Raw genomic sequence first — 16,055 nt, forward strand, 5'->3', positions numbered from 1 at the left:
CTTCCTGCCTTAAAACTGAACTTGTCATCTCATCATGATAATAATAATAATAATAATAAATAAATAAAAGCTTTATTTTTATACCGCCCTTCTATCAATCAGGGTGGTGTACAACATATCCACAAACACAGAATGCAATACAATAACAATAAAATTACATTAAAATCCCTTTCTGGCCAGTTCACCATTGCTGTCGTCAGAGGGGGGGGGGACTAACTAGGACTTATTTCGGGGAATGCTTGCTTGAACAGGAAGGTTTTTAGTTCCTTTCTGAACTGTGCCAGGGAGGTGGCCGAGCGGAGCTCTATGGGCAGCGTATTCCAGAGGGTCGGGGCCGAGATGGCGAATGTCCTCCTTGCAGTGGAGGATAGTCTTGCCCCTGGGACCCTCAGTAGCTGCTGCCCAGATGTTCTGAGTGTGCGGGGCGGATTGTATGGGGTATCCTGGGCCCAAGCCATGTAGGGCTTTATAGGTTATAACCAACACCTTGTATTGCGCCTGGAAGCGAATGGGCAGCCAATGCAGATCTTTAAGTACAGGTGTTACATGACTGGCCCTGGGTGTACCAGTGACCAGTCTGGCTGCCATGTTCTGTACCAATTGTAGCTTCCGGGTTTGGTACAAGGGTTGCCCCATGTAGAGCGCGTTGCAGAAATCCAGTCGAGAGGTTACCAGAGCATGTACCACCGTTTCAAGGTCCCTCTGGCCCAGGTAGGGACGCAGTTGGCGGATCAGCCGAAGCTGATAACAGGTGCTCCTGACCGTCGCATCCACCTGAGATGTAAGGTGGAGCGACGAGTCGAGGAGCACCCCCAAACTGCGTACCGAGTCCTTTACGGGAAGCGTGATCCCGTTCAGGACAGGTGGAACCACCGCCATCCCGGGCCAGGAGAACCTATCACGAGCACCTCCATTTTCTCTGGATTCAGACTGAGTCGGTTTTCCCTCATCCAGCCCATTACTGACTCCAGACAGGCCACGAGAGGAGAGACGCCATCCTCAGTCACTGCATCAGTCGGAGACATAGAGAAGACTATTTGTGTGTCATCAGCGTACTGATAACCCTGCGCCCCATGTCTCTGGATGATCTCTCCCAGCGGTTTCATGTAAATGTTAAATAGCATGGGAGACAGAATGGCTCCCTGAGGGACCCCAGATGTAAGGGCCCTCTTATCGGAGCACACGTCTCCCAGCTGCACCATCTGGAACCTCCCAGAGAGGTAGGATCGGAACCACTGAAGCGCAGTGCCCCCGATTCCCACCTCTGCCAGGCGCTCCAGAAGGATACCATGGTCTATGGTATCGAAAGCCGCTGAGATGTCCAAGAGCACCAACAGGGACACGCTTCCCCTGTCGATGCCCAGACGGAGATCATCGACCAAGGCGACCATGGCCGTCTCAACCCCGTAGCCCGCCCGAAAGCCAGTTTGAAATGGGTCTAGATAATCCGTTTCATCCAAGATCGATTGAAGCTGGATTGCAACCGCCTTCTCGATCACCTTCCCCAAAAATGGCAGTAGCGAGACTGGCCGATAATTATTATGCATCAGGGGGTCGAGGGAGGGCTTTTTTAACAGCGGTTTTATAGTGGCCAATTTCAAGCTGGATGGAAATTGCCCGTCCCTCAAAGATGTATTTATAATCCGGTGTAACATTGAAGTTACCACCGGTCCCCCCTGAGCCGCTAGCCATGAGGGACAGGGATCGAGGGAGCAGGTTGTCTTCCGAACGCTTCCAAGGATCTTGTCCACATCATCGGTACTGACCGACTCAAACTGATCCAGTTTAATGGAGTCCACGGAGACTCTGGATACCTCTACTCTAGGTTCTGCCCTAATGCCGGCGTTAAGACCTTCGCTTATCCGAGAGGTTTTATCCGCGAAGAAGTTGTTAAATTGGTCACAGCAGGCCTTAGTAGGTTCAAGGATCTGGTTCAGGGTGGGAGGGAGCTGAGTTAGCCTCCCTGACCACCCTGACCACCCTGAACAACTCTGCTGGACGCGACTCCGCGGACGCGACACGAGCACCATAGAACGAGTTCTTAGCTGCTCGTATCGCCTCTCCGTAGTCCTCCAAAAGGTGGTCCAGGAGAGCCTTGTCGGCTAAGCGTAGGTGATACTCACAAGGTTTGCATTTCTACTGCTATTCGCACATACAGCCTGCTTATAAAGGTCTGTTCCTAAGCATTTCACTCTATGCACCTGAGGAAGTAGATTCAAGTCTATGAAAACTCATGCTGTCAACTTCTTTCTTTCCATTGGTCTCAAAGGTGCCACAAGATCTCTTTGCATACTGATTTTCCAGACTAACAAGCTTTGTCTTTGAATTCTAAATTGTTGTTGCAGCTTCAGAATACCTGCCAACTGACCAGATTAATCCCCTGGCATCCCACTTTTTCAGCTGCTGTTCAAATGTCACTGTTTGTCTTTTCTCTTCCCACTTCCCCTTCTGTCCTCAGTTTAATCCAGTTGCTCCAAACTGAGTACAAACTAGTTTCTGCACAATTAAATCAACAGAGAGGAGAAGAGAGGAGGAGATGGGATCTTGTTCTTTCCAGTAGGCTCAGGCAAAAGGAAGCTGCTGCAGCTTCTCCTAGCTTATCTGTTCTTCCTCACTGATAACTTTTGCCATTTTTACCATACTTTGATGTTGCCTGACCACATGCTTCAGTTTTCATTTATGAAATGTTGGAGGGTATGCAATAGGCAGGGATATAACATGCTTTAGGTTCATAGCATTTCCAAAGTATCCTTAGGTCTTGTCACTTGTGATGTTTCAAGGGCCACTATATGCATATTTGTTCTGGATGAAGCTTCCAAAAACCTCCTATCACTACCAGGTCAAAAGGCATTGCTCAGCTGTTATCTTTCCCAATTGGCGTGGGTGAGGAAAGAAAAAAGTGAAGAAGTGGTGTATGGGGAAATGAGAGGGTTACAAATGAAAGAAAATGACATCTGGACCCTTCGAAAAATTCCATATTTGAGGCAAGCCAATTGCACAATAAAAAGCCTCATCTTACTCCCAAATACTGTGCATAGGAGGGAGTGTATCTCTAAGCCTTTCTCCTGTATACTCCAGTTTACACACGGCATTCAAGTGAGTGCAAATACAAAGCTATTTAGCCTTTCCAAAAAAAATATTTTTCAATTCCATTCTAAATCTTAGTGAACTGAGATACTTCCTTGAAGCATACCTTGCTTCATTGTTCTCAGGACAAGCACCCAGGTGCCACAACTCTGCTTCTCTTTCACTTCTTCACAATCACCAACTATGAATCTAGGTCTAGGGCAGAATGGACAAAGTGTAGCCCTCCAGATTTTGTTGGTCTGCAAGTCCCAGCATTCCTCACTATCAGCTAGACTGACTAGGGCTACTGGGAATTGCCATTCAATAATATTGGGAGGTCCATACTGTCCCCATCTCTGATATAGAGCCCATATATTGCAGTAGCTGCCTATTGTGTTTCCCTTTGACCTCCCCACAGGGGACTGATTCATGGATATAGGTCCTTTTTCCATATATCATTCCACATCACCAGTGGAAAAGGCTATAGCTTACAGCAGAGCTGGAAAACTGATGGTCTCAAAATGTTGCTGGATTCCTGTTTCCAACAGTGCCAGCCTAGCCAATACTAATTTATGACAGGAGTTGCAGACCTGCCTTAGGGTAAGAACCAAGGCTCAGTTGTATGACACATGCTTTGCCTACAGAGGTTTAACTCTTGGCATCTCAAGGTAGGGCTCAGAAAGACACATGTCTGAACACTGGAGAACTACTGCCTGTCAGCATCGACAATAAAGAGCTAGAAGGACCCATTTTTCTGACTTCCTTTATAGCAGCTCCTTGTTTTCCATAAAGGAGACCCGTAGAAGTAGCAGGAGTTACCAGGACTCTCCAATAAACTGCTGCATCTTTGCAAGTACCAGGCCAGATAGTTATATACAACAGGTGACTGTGCCCTGACTATAGAGCTGTAGCCATGAGAGACCCTGCACCTGGTAGCCTGTCTTCATTCAGCAACTGTCCAAGACTCAGGAGACAGGTTGGCAACCTCAAGCACATAATGTTTCCTTCCAAGATCTACTCCAGGGTGGGAAATTCTGTTGCCCTCCAAATGCTGCCAGACTTTCATCTCCTTGCAGCTCTGACCAACATAGCCAAATGGTGAAGAATGCTGGAAGTTGCAGTCCTACAAAATCAAGAGAACCACAAGACCTTCACTCTCTTGATTAACTCCATCCTGGATGTGTTCAATAAAAGTTTTCACTTTCCAACATATGATTGTACCTTTTCTTGCATGGAATTAGTAGACAAGAGTCTGGTTTGATGGAATTTTAGGGTGTGGGGAAATGGCAGGAAGCCTGATGTTATCAGGTCCATTGATCCCTCCATTCCTTGCCTAGTTAAGTATATGGCTGCAAAAGAGACAGATGATCAGTAGATAGTGTTCTACCTGACTGTCTCTGTTTTTCAGGGACTGGGATTCCCTCTGATATTTCTAGTGTAGGACTGACTGTAAACACTGCTTTACTTCCCCACCCCTTCAGGATTTCAAAAGGCAAGAAAGACCATTTTCTCCTACATGAAGCCCATATTCACATCTCCAGTTTGCCAATTCCATTCATTTCATGTGGGAAACCATTTTAAGAGGCACTGGGGGCTTTAGGCAGGATTCCAACTTGGGCTGTGTCTTGAGGATTGCAGTCCAACAGTGGGTGAAACAAAAGGTGCGTGTGGAACTAAAAACAGAGTAGATGGAAGCAAAGCAAAAATGGGCAGGAGGCAGGTGTTAGTCTTAACTATTTGGACATTTTCCCACCAAGCATACAAAACAGCTGAATCCTAGGCTTAGGAGTAAATCCCATTGCAATAGCTGTCCCAGCTGCAAAGCACAGTTCATTTCTTCCTTTAAAAACTCTCCTGTCTCTGGTCAGTGATAATAGCAGAAGCAGCTGGCTGGAAAACTTTGCATGATGGAAGTTTGTTCATCTTTGCCCTTTGTCCTTATGAGATAAAACAAAATCCACAAAAGAGTGATACCCTTATTGGCTATCCAATAGACACAAACACTTAAAGGTTTTAAAGGCATCTCTCTTGAGTTGGTTTTGTTTTATCTTGCTGTATGGCAAATATGTTTCCTGTTCTTTGGCCTAATGAATCACTAAAAAGTGTTGCTTGCAGTATGTGCCTTTAGCTATCTTGTTTTTCCTATTTAGCAAAAGAGTCTCCCCTAGCCACCTGAACTGGTCTTCAGTCCTTATCCCAGAGAGCACTGTGTTTACTCCTGTAGGATTTCTGCCAAGGGGCCTCTGTGGGTGCTGCATTGTGGGGCCTTGGCTTTCTTCCATGCATGCATCATACTCAAAAACAGCGATGATGAGAAGTCTGTGACAAAAGGGGGATCTAAACTCTTGCCTGTGGGAACCCTGGGAGACTCAGAGCCATAGTTGTTCGCTGCCTGCACTACAGGAGATACTTGAGTCAGGTGCTGTGGTGTCATTACAGAGGTGTCTCAGGGTGAGGTAAGTTCATTGACTCCCTCCACAGATGGGTGGCATGTGGGTGTTGTCACTGCAACAGGTTGTGATTGGTGGGCATTTGCAGTGTTTCCATGGCTGCTGTTTTTGTGTTTTTCTGAACCGCATCCCTCCTGTCTTTGGCTGAATGTGTATAAGACTGGGAGGCTGTTACACCAGAATAGCAGTAGCTTATCAACACATGCAAACCACAACACAGATATACCCTGTAATATTTTGCACTATTTGTTTAGTTTTCTTTCAAGTTCAAAGTGCTTATCTGCAATTGTGCCATCTAGCTCCAGTGCACTCTATGCTGCTGCATAGTTCCCTTCTCCCTTTTGAGAGCAACTGTCCTCTCTTCTCTTTGTGACCATAGGAACATGTGCGGTAATGCAGGGAATGTGCTTTATTAATATTCCCCTCAGTTCCTCTGAGTTCAGTTACAACTGTGGGAAAATGTTCCTGCTCAAGTGTAGTAGCCTAGCTGATGGTAGTTCCTTGGAACTACTGTAGTTGGAATAACACTGCTGGTTTATTATTTGTTCCCTTTTAAGATCTGGAATTACTGTACAATATATTGAGGTTCATATCTTGGCTGTTCTCTCTTCTGTATTCTACCAATCATTTACTATGCTGGCAGCAGGAGGAAGACATGATAGTGGTAATTGTTGGAATTTCTTCCAGATAAGAATTTTAACTTACAAATATGTGCAAATGTCACAATAAAGTATGTTTGTACATTGTGATTTATATAACAAACATGGCACATTTATTTATTTATTTATTTATTTATTTATTTAAGTACAAAAGAATAGGTGCTTCCTCAAACGAAGATACGTGTAATGTTGTGAACTGGCATTACAAGTCCAGATTTTTGCACTTCTAATCATGTAACATGAGCTTAGCAAATAAATGACTGTTTAACAACAGGTTCAAAGACAAGGCTGAATAATGTGTGACCTATGGGCTACATGGCTGCAACCTATCTTTATGCCCCTGCTATCACCCACATTTGGCAGCATAGGGCAGGAAAAAAGGCAACTGTTCGCTTTAAAGCAAGGATGGGGGATGTATGTTCTGCAGGGTGCACGCAGCCCTCCAAATAGTTTTTCCCCAATGGCCCTCAACACCCACTAAAAATGCTTTTCCTTTCCAAATTTTGGGCGTTGAGCGCACAGGAGGCATATCATGGTCCAACATCATGGTATCCTACCTGCAGATCCAGCCAATTCTTGCCAACAGTACTTACCTCGGCCTACATGGTGATGGATGGGTAATTAGATGCTTGTCCACTGCCGTGCTTTGGACCCCCCACCATTGCGCCCCCCCACCTGCCACCTCCACTGATCACTGTGATACCATCTGCCATGGCCCAGAAGAGTGGAAATGGGGCACTTGGCTTCACCCACACGGAAAGGTGCCCCCTTCCATTGTCATAGGCCACAACTAGGGTCTTTACAATGAATTGTGCTAGGTCAGTGTCTGGTCTGCCTGATCCTGGCCCAGGGCTGTTTGTCTGAGTCATCTAAATAGGATGACACCAGACTAGGGAGGAAACGGGCCTTTTCGCCTGTATGGTAGCGCAGTGGTTAAATGCCTGTACTGCAGCCACTCACTCAAAACCATAAGGTTGGGAGTTCAAGACCAGCAAAAGGGCTCAAGCTCAACTCAGGCTTGCATCCTTCTGAGGTTGCTAAAATGAGTACCCACATTGTTGTGGCAAATTAGCTTACAGTTGTAAATCACTTAGACACTGCTTAGGCGGTATGAAGCAATATATAAATGAAGCTTGTTTGTTTGTATGTATGTAAAGCCCCTTGGTTGACCTACTGGTTTAAAAAGGGCCTTTCCTAGGTGCAGAACATCCTGAGAAGACATGATGAATTTAACCATTGTATGCTTAAGATGGAGATGAGGCATTTTGACCATTCACCCCCTCCCCAAAAAAAAAATCAGTTTTAAAAATGAAGGTAGAGGCACAGTCCTTTGAGAGCCTAGAGATGGATGAGGGGAGTGAAAGTGAATCAGAAAAAAACAGTCAGAGTACCTCTACAGTCCCACAGAGGCAATGAAACCTCTGAAGTCCCTAGCAGTTGCCCACCCCTGCTTTAAATCAAGGTTTATGGAAAGTACATGTCTTGATTCTAAGCTGAATTACACTTGTGGAAATGTTATTTGGCTTAATAATAAGATATGTATACCCTGTGTATCTTTTCTTTAAGAGTGGAAAATGTGGCTTTCCCTGACTGTCACATTCTGAGGGAGAGCTGGGTGCAGGTTCTAGCAGTTTCAGAGGGGCCAAAGCTTCCCCACCTTCTGAAGGCTGCACATCCCTGCTACATATGTCTGTGCTTATATGGGAGCAAAACTTCCTGAAATAAAAGAGAGTTGTTACTTTGGACATGGATCAAAATTGACTGCATGCTCATTTCCCAGGAACAAAATTCCACTGAAATTAATGCAACCTTTTTCCCAAGCATGTAAATGTAGAATAGAATATTAATCAAGCACATGCAAGATCCTAACTAGCAATACAAAACTACACATGTCTATTTATAAGTAAGCCCTGCTGATTTCTCAGGTACATAGATATCTTTTGGGACCTAAACACTGAATTAAGATGTTTCTGCTTTGGTAGTACAAGAGAAGGAAATATAGGCGTTTTACCTATACATTGCATTAAATTGACACAAATATCTACCACATGGGCATATGTTTAGAAGATGGTGGATCAATGCCTTTGTACAGTATATTTACCTTCTGCTCTACCATCTGATTCTGCTGCATGTTTAGATCTTAAGTTGTTGTCATTGTTAACCACTCTCAAGGTAATCTCGACCCATGGTGACCCTGTGTATGAGACATCTCCAAGACTCCCTGTCCTCCACTGCTTTGCGTCGCCTCTACAAACTCATACCCATGATTTCCTTAATAGAGTCCAACCATGTGGCATATGGTCTTCCTCTCTTGCTGATGCCCTCTACCTCTCCTAACATTATTGCCTTTTCTATTCATGCCTTCTCGTGATCCATCCAGAGTATGACAGCCTCAATTTTGTCATCTTGGCTTCCAGGGAGATTTCTGGCTTGATCTCTTCTAGGACCCATTTGTTTATCTTCTTGGATGTCCACGGAATCCTCAGCACTCTTTTCCAACACCACATCTCAAATGAATTGATTTTCTTTCTATATATTTTTTCTTAACTATCCAGTTCTCACATCCATACATGGTAACAGGGAATACAATGGCTTGTACAGTTCTACCTTTTATGCTCAGTTGTACATCTTAGCATTTTAGGATCTTTTCTAGTTCTTTCATAGCCGCCCTCCCCATTCTTAATCTTCTGATTTCCTGGCTGCAGTCCCCATTCCTATCAATAGGTACATGTGATTAATCCCACCTCTTAAAATGCTTAATTTTAGAGGTGTGTTGAAGCCAGCACTCTGGCTGCCCTTGACTTTGTTTATTGTTTAGAATCCCATATTGATTTTCTTCCTATCTTTTTTCTTTTCTTTAAACATTTCCTATAGTATATGCTCCCTCCTCCAATAAATTAAGGCGGGATACATACCGCCATATAGTACGTCTTCTATACGTACTAGGGTTAGGAAGGGGCGGTGCTTCCGCACCCCCTAACCCTAGTACGTATAGAATACGTACAAGATGGCGGCGCCCCTTCCACATGGGCGCCGCCATCTTTACGTACTGGACGCATAGCGTCCAGACGTGTCGCGGCGCCTATGACGTCGCGAGTCCGCGCCAGGCGCCTCGCGACGTCATAAAGGCGCCGCAAGAAGAAGCTCCATTTTGGAGCTTCTTTTTTGCTCCGCGCGGGAGCCGCGCGGTTTGACTGCTGCGGCTCCCTCGCGGAGCAAATGGTGCCGGCGGGAGACCGCCGCAAAGCGGCGGTCTGTATCCCGCCTAAAATTCAGCAATTTTTAAATGTTTGTTCTTGCTATGAAATGTTGCATTTACACTGCAACACCTATGCACCCATACAGGGCCTGACAAGTTGGTACTTGAGCTATAGACAGGATAGCTTGCTTTGTAATTACAAAGACATAATTGTGTCTAAGGTGAAATTATATACATGGATGAGTTACATGATGTAAAATTTACCAGTGCAACAATGCAATTAAAATACAGAAAGATTCTTCAAATGAAAGCTGATGAATGAATGAATGTGGTCATCAAGAGCAACAGAATGGGACCAATTGTACAAAAGCTTGAATGAGGTACAAGTTTGCATCAAGAAAAAAATTATACATTAAGTTCAAAATTGTAATAAATCAGAGGCTCAAAAACAATTTTCTGTTACAGATGGTACTGTAACAAGTTCTGGTCTCTAAACTCTGTAGACACACACACTGGGGTGTGTGTGTGTGTGTGTGTGTGTTGTTCCTGCATGCTGAATGGGATCTAAGAGAAAAAAAATTCCTCTGCTTGATTATCTGACTGAAAAATATTGAGTGCAATAGAATAAAATATCTACCTTTGCTATGTTACTGCTTGTGAAACATCATTTGGAAATATAATAAGCATGGGGAGAAGTTCTGTTACATGCAAAATCTTTTGTGTTGTTATTTTGTTTGCTTTTTGCCTTGCTGATTATCATGATAGCTTCATTAAACAGGTCTGATTCACATAAATATTTGATGTCTACTTCATCCTTGAAGGGAGATAAATATATGCAGTTTAAGTAGAAGCTCCTCACTGACTCTGTTTACTCCCTGCCACAGGGGCTACAATGTGGGTATAAGTATTCTGTGAAATACGTGCACTAAAGATGGCTCTTCCAATCCGTTTCCAGACAGACAGCTCCCAATTGTAACAAGTAAAGCCATGATCCTATACTTCTGCTAGTGTAGTTATAGTGATGGTAGTGGTCTGAGTGTTGGATAGATTCTGAAGACCAGAATTTGAATCCCTGCTCGGCCATGGAAAACCACTAGGAGATCTTAAGCACTTAAGTAAGGCAAAAGCAAACCTTGTCAGAACAAATCTTGACAAGAAAACCGATGATAGTTTTGGCAAAGGATCACTATAAATTAGAAATGAGGCACACAACAACAAACTGCAGCAGCTAAAATGAGGAAAGCATAAAAATGGCAGTATCCTCAGACATGAGATGAGAAGCCAGCTCCAAGTGACTTTACCTTTAATGCTTTGTGTCTAAGGGTGGCTTGGAGCAGGCATGCCGCCACCTCCTTGTGTAAACCATAAAGAAGTAACAGTACGGTGTACCCCTGTCCTATGCTCTGAAGACCCACATAGTCAGGCAGTCAGAATCTTTACATCACAGAAGGCTGCTAGCGCTCACACCTTTCTTCATTTTCTGGGGCAAGGAGGGGTTGAATCAGTAAAAAGACGACATTGGGGAGGTGAGTTGTGGTGGCTCTCCCACGTTCTCTACAGAGACAGTATGGTTGCCCCAACCTGTGACCACCCCAGCCTGTGCATAGGAGCCTGACCTACAAGACAGTGTGTAGCTATTCCACTTGCCATTAGCTGATTTCATGGACGGGGGGCAGGTAAGAGAAAAGATGGAAAACACAGGAAGATCTCCCCATATAGTCCGCCCCGCACACTCAGGTTGTCTGGGAAGAATCTGTTGAGGATCCCGATAACGAGATATGTATCAGCCTCACAAAGGGCCTTTTCTATCTCGGCCCCTGGGATCTGGAACACCCTTCCTGTGGAACTCCGCTCCGCCACCTCCCTGGATCTCTTTAAAAAGAGACTTAAGACCTTCCTGTTTCGGCAAGCCTTCCCCGCTGCTCTTTGATGATATATGACTCCCCCCTATATGTACAGCATTATCGAGCACATTTAGCTGGCCTGGATTTGATGTATGGTTTTAATCTGTATTCTGAAATGTTTTTATTGAACTTTTATTTATGTATTGCAATTTTTATCCTGTATTTTGTATTTGATATTGCAATTTTTACCTGTATACCGCTATGATCAACACAGAATAGCGATTTATAAATAAAACTTATTATTAAGATTATACTGTTGGCCCTTGGTATCTGCTGGGGTTCGGTTCCAGGACCCCTGTACATATGAAAATCAGTGAATACTCAAGCCCCTTTAAATACAATGACATAGTGAAATTGTGTCCCTTAATAAAATGGCAAAAGTCAAGGTTTGCTTTTTGGAATTTAGATTTTTCTGAAATATTTTCAAGCCGTGGATGGTTGAATCCATAGATAAAGAATCTGTGGATACTGAGGGCTGACCGTAAATGGAAGCCAAGGACTTCCCGACAACCCTGTAAGGTTCCTTGACTGAGGTGGACTGAGTGCATAATAAGAACTTTGTTTGCAAATGCAAAATGTTATTATGCATAGTTTTTGTAAGTATATTGGAAGAAGCAGATAATACAGTATGTGCCAAACTTTAAGAGGTGTTTGTCCAGTGTCCATTACAAAGTTAGTCTGCTTTGTTATGTTTGCATGTAATCTCCTTAAAATGGGATTATCCATTACCCAGATGTCATCAAGATGTACACTAAATACAGGAGACAAATCCAACACCAGAGAAAGATATGTGCTTGAAAGTAATTTTTGTCAAGGTAGCAATACTTCAGCACTCTGGAAAACTTGAGACAACTCACTAATCTAGGGATTAATGGGAATCCCAGTTTATTGGTTATAAGCAACATGTTGACACATACTGCTCAATCATTCCCATTTGCAGCAAGAGCCATTAAATAAACTATATAGCTGGTCTAATTTTCTGTCCAAATGCAATCCTATCCCAGGCTTGTTTGCCTCCCAGTACCTATGGTTTCTTTCTCTGGTAATTTAGGAGAAAAAAACTACAGGAGCAGGGAAAGACATTGCACTTGGACAACATAATATCTGTTTACTTACTCTCACTGCAAATAGGAGCCATCAGGCAATATGCACGATTGTGCTGCTCATCCACAGTAAGACATGATTCCCTGTTTTACTGGGTTATACCATCATGGTATAGACTTAGAATCATAGAATCATAGAGTTGGAAGAGATCGCAAGGGCCATCCAGTCCAACCCCCTGCCATGCAGGAAATCCAGATCAAAGCATCCCCGACAGATGGCCATCCAGCCTCCGTTTGAAGACCTCCAAAGAGGGAGACTCCACCACACTCCAAGGAAGTGTGTTCCACTGTCGAACAGCCCTTACTGTCAGGAAGTTCTTCCTAATGTTGAGGTGGAATCTCTTTACCTTGAGCTTGTATCCATTGGTCCGGGTCCCAGTCTCTGGAGCAGCAGAAAACAAGCTAGCTCCCTCCTCAATATGACATCCCTTCAAATATTTAAACAGGGCTATCATATCACCTCTTAACCTTCTTTTCTCCAGGCTAAACATACCCAGCTCCCTAAGTCGTTCCTCATAGGGCTTGGTTTCTAGACCCTTCACCATTTTAGTCGCCCTCCTTTGGACACACTCCAGTTTCTCAATGTCCTTTTAATTGTGGCGCCCAGAACTGGACACAATATTCCAGGTGGGGCCTGACCAAAGCAGAATATAGTGGCACCATTACTTCCCTTGATCTAGAGACTATACTTCTATTGATGCAGCCTAAAATCACATTGGCCTTGTTAGCTGCCGCATCGTACTGTTGACTCATGTTCAACTTGTGGTCTACTTGGACTCCTAGATCCCTTTCACATGTAGTCACATTCAGCCAGGTGTCCCCCATCCTATATCTGTGCATTTTATTTTTCTGCTCTAAGTGCAGTATTTTGCATTTCTCCATGTTGAATTTCATTTTGTTAGCTTTGGCCCAGCTTTCTAGTCTATTCAGGTCATTTTGAATTTTGATCCTGTCCTATGGAGTATTAGCTATTCCTCCTAATTTGGTGTCATCTTACATATTTTATTCAGCCTTCTAACAAAAGTGGAACTAAGCCACTTCTTAATTTTGTTTTATTTTGTATTTTCACAGTTCCAGTCTCATGGCCTTTTTGGATTATGTTAATATCTAAAAGTAAGGGAAATCAGTTTGAAAAATTTCCCAGTTCTCTTTGGAAAATATTATTTATTTAAAGGCCATGCAGTTCCTTTGCAAATGACTAAACCTTCCTGGAATTATCTCCTTGAACAGTTTAAGAACCACTGATACAGAAATTAGAGTCTGAGAAGTCCCAAATGATCGTTTATTCTCTTTTGAAAGAATAGCCTGTTGGCCTTGGTCAGATGTCACTCCTCTACTCCATGCCAGAGGCTGGCATTTGAACATGCTGAGGGGAGACCAGAAGTGGGTAAGACTCTCTCTCAGACTGATCCACACTGAAAAAGTTTTTATTTTGTTAATAAAATAATTTGAAGCAGCAAATGAATGTTATGAAAGCATACACAGTTCTAACGTTTAAAAAAGTAACTACTGTACTATTCCTAGGCTCAACTTTGAAGCACAGTTAGTCGACATTAACAGAGGAACAACTGCACTGCAATAGAAACAAGAAAAACATTTAGAAGCTAACAAATTTATTGCATAGTTTTTTGTGAGCTAGTACAGTATTAGCCAAATATGCTAGCTTATATTCTACAATTTTCAATATTTTTGTTTACTTTTCGCTGTATCCTGGTACCTCTATAATTGCCATGTCCACATTCTTTTTCTTTTCTCCCAGACAGGAGTGTTATAATTATGCTTCAGAGGTCATCCTTTGTTCTTGGATAATTACTTTTAAAATATAATTTGTTTCTTTTTACTCCTTTGTTGTTGTGTGCCTTCAAGACATTTCTGATTTACGACTCCATGGGCTCCAGAGGCAGTGTCCAGTGCTCAAACCGCTACACTACACAGGCTCACTTTCAGTTTGGGAAAAGTAAACTATTTACTAATTCCAATATGGAGAAAATAATTCTTAAGTGTTGTTTGCTACTTTCATATTGCTTTTTGATACTTGTTTTAAAAACCATTTTGGATTGATAAAATAATGATGTAAGATATTAATTGTACCCAAAAATGTAATTCCAATTGATTACATTGTATTTGAAGTGAAGTACTGCTATAGCCTTTTTAGCCAAAAAAAAAACAAAAAAAAAAAACCCAAAAACCTACAATAGCTGTCAGAGGCCTGAGTTGAGATCTGATACTAAGAGGGCTGATTCATAGGCTTGTCTAATACTGTGGCAGGCAGGAGGCCATACTGTTCTTATTTCTCTGCTATTCCTCTATAGTATTTAATCTTTTTGGGTCACAGAGCCTTTTGAGAATCTTAAAGTGAATCTCATGAATGCTATGCACTCTTCATCAGAAATAGACATAAATATATTTTGCAAGGGCCAGCATCTCCTATTCGAATGAATGGGGTGCGCGCCTCTAGGGCGCACGCACTGCCGCACCACTGCATACACAAGCCCCATTGATTCCAATGGGTCTTGAGCATGCGTGGAATTCAGCTTATGTGGGGGGGGGGTCCGGAACGGATCCCCCACATAAGCTGAGGGCGTGCTGTACTTATTTTTGCACCTGGTTCATAGGTTTCATCAAACCCACCCATTGACCCCAGGTTAAGAATTCTTGTTGCTAATCTTTATGTTTCCAGGACTGGTGAGTAATCTTAATGGGAATTAATGTAATTATTCATGACTAAGCATTAACTTATGAGTAAGGATTGTCAGGCAGTGTTGACATACTCACGAGCTTTTAAATAGTGGTCCAGTTCAATCCTATTCATATTTACTTGGAAGTGAGTTCTCATGTGTTGTTATTGCTCCATAATAAAGGTATCCATTGATTGTAACTTTAATTTACCATTCTTTGACCTCTTTCACAAGGCATTTCCATTGACTTAGTGACACCTAAAGGAGAATAGCAGAAGTTATTTGATTCAATTTAAGAGATTGGGAGTTTAGCTCTTGTATCATAGACAATGATTGAAACAGGGCTGCTGAGGTCTGTTGATGTTATAGTCTTCTAGAAATCAAGTGAGAAACCCATAATTTGCAGTGAGATCAAAGCAGCTCTGACTTTCAGATTGCACAAAGACTTTGTCAAATTTCTAGGCAAGCACTCCCTTTGAGCAGGGCAAGATGACCTGATTCATGGGCCAAATTTTAGATTACTTCAGTTGCTACAAACTGAATGCAAACAGCTAATACAGTTGACCTTTCACATTTGTGGCTTTGACGTTCGTGCATTTAATTATTTTCAGATTTGATTAATATGTTCTTTCTAAGAATCTCTAGGTCCTTCAGCGCAACTCTGCTGGAAGTTGACCACAAAGTTGCACTTGAGGACCAAGAGAAAACACTTCTCTGAGCATTTGTAGGTCATCCAGTATGATTCTGTGGTCAGCATCTGGCAGATGTTGACCATAGAATTGTGCTACAGGATCCAGAGACTCCTAGAGGTTTAAAATAGTGATTTTTATATGTGGTTTTCCCACTTTCATGGGGTTCCTGTGTCCCTAACCTCAGTGAATGTGGATGGTCTGCTGGACAGTTAACAATCCATTAACTCAACAGAGGGGAGAGATGGTGGCATCTTGCCCTTTCTAATTTGTTGTTAACTGCTTTCAAGTCAATTGTGACTCAAGG

Source organism: Sceloporus occidentalis, unplaced genomic scaffold (assembly GCF_023333645.1).
Source record: "Sceloporus occidentalis isolate IW3139 unplaced genomic scaffold, rSceOcc1.0.p SCAF_1, whole genome shotgun sequence".
In the NCBI taxonomy this organism is placed as follows: Eukaryota; Metazoa; Chordata; class Lepidosauria; order Squamata; family Phrynosomatidae; genus Sceloporus; species Sceloporus occidentalis.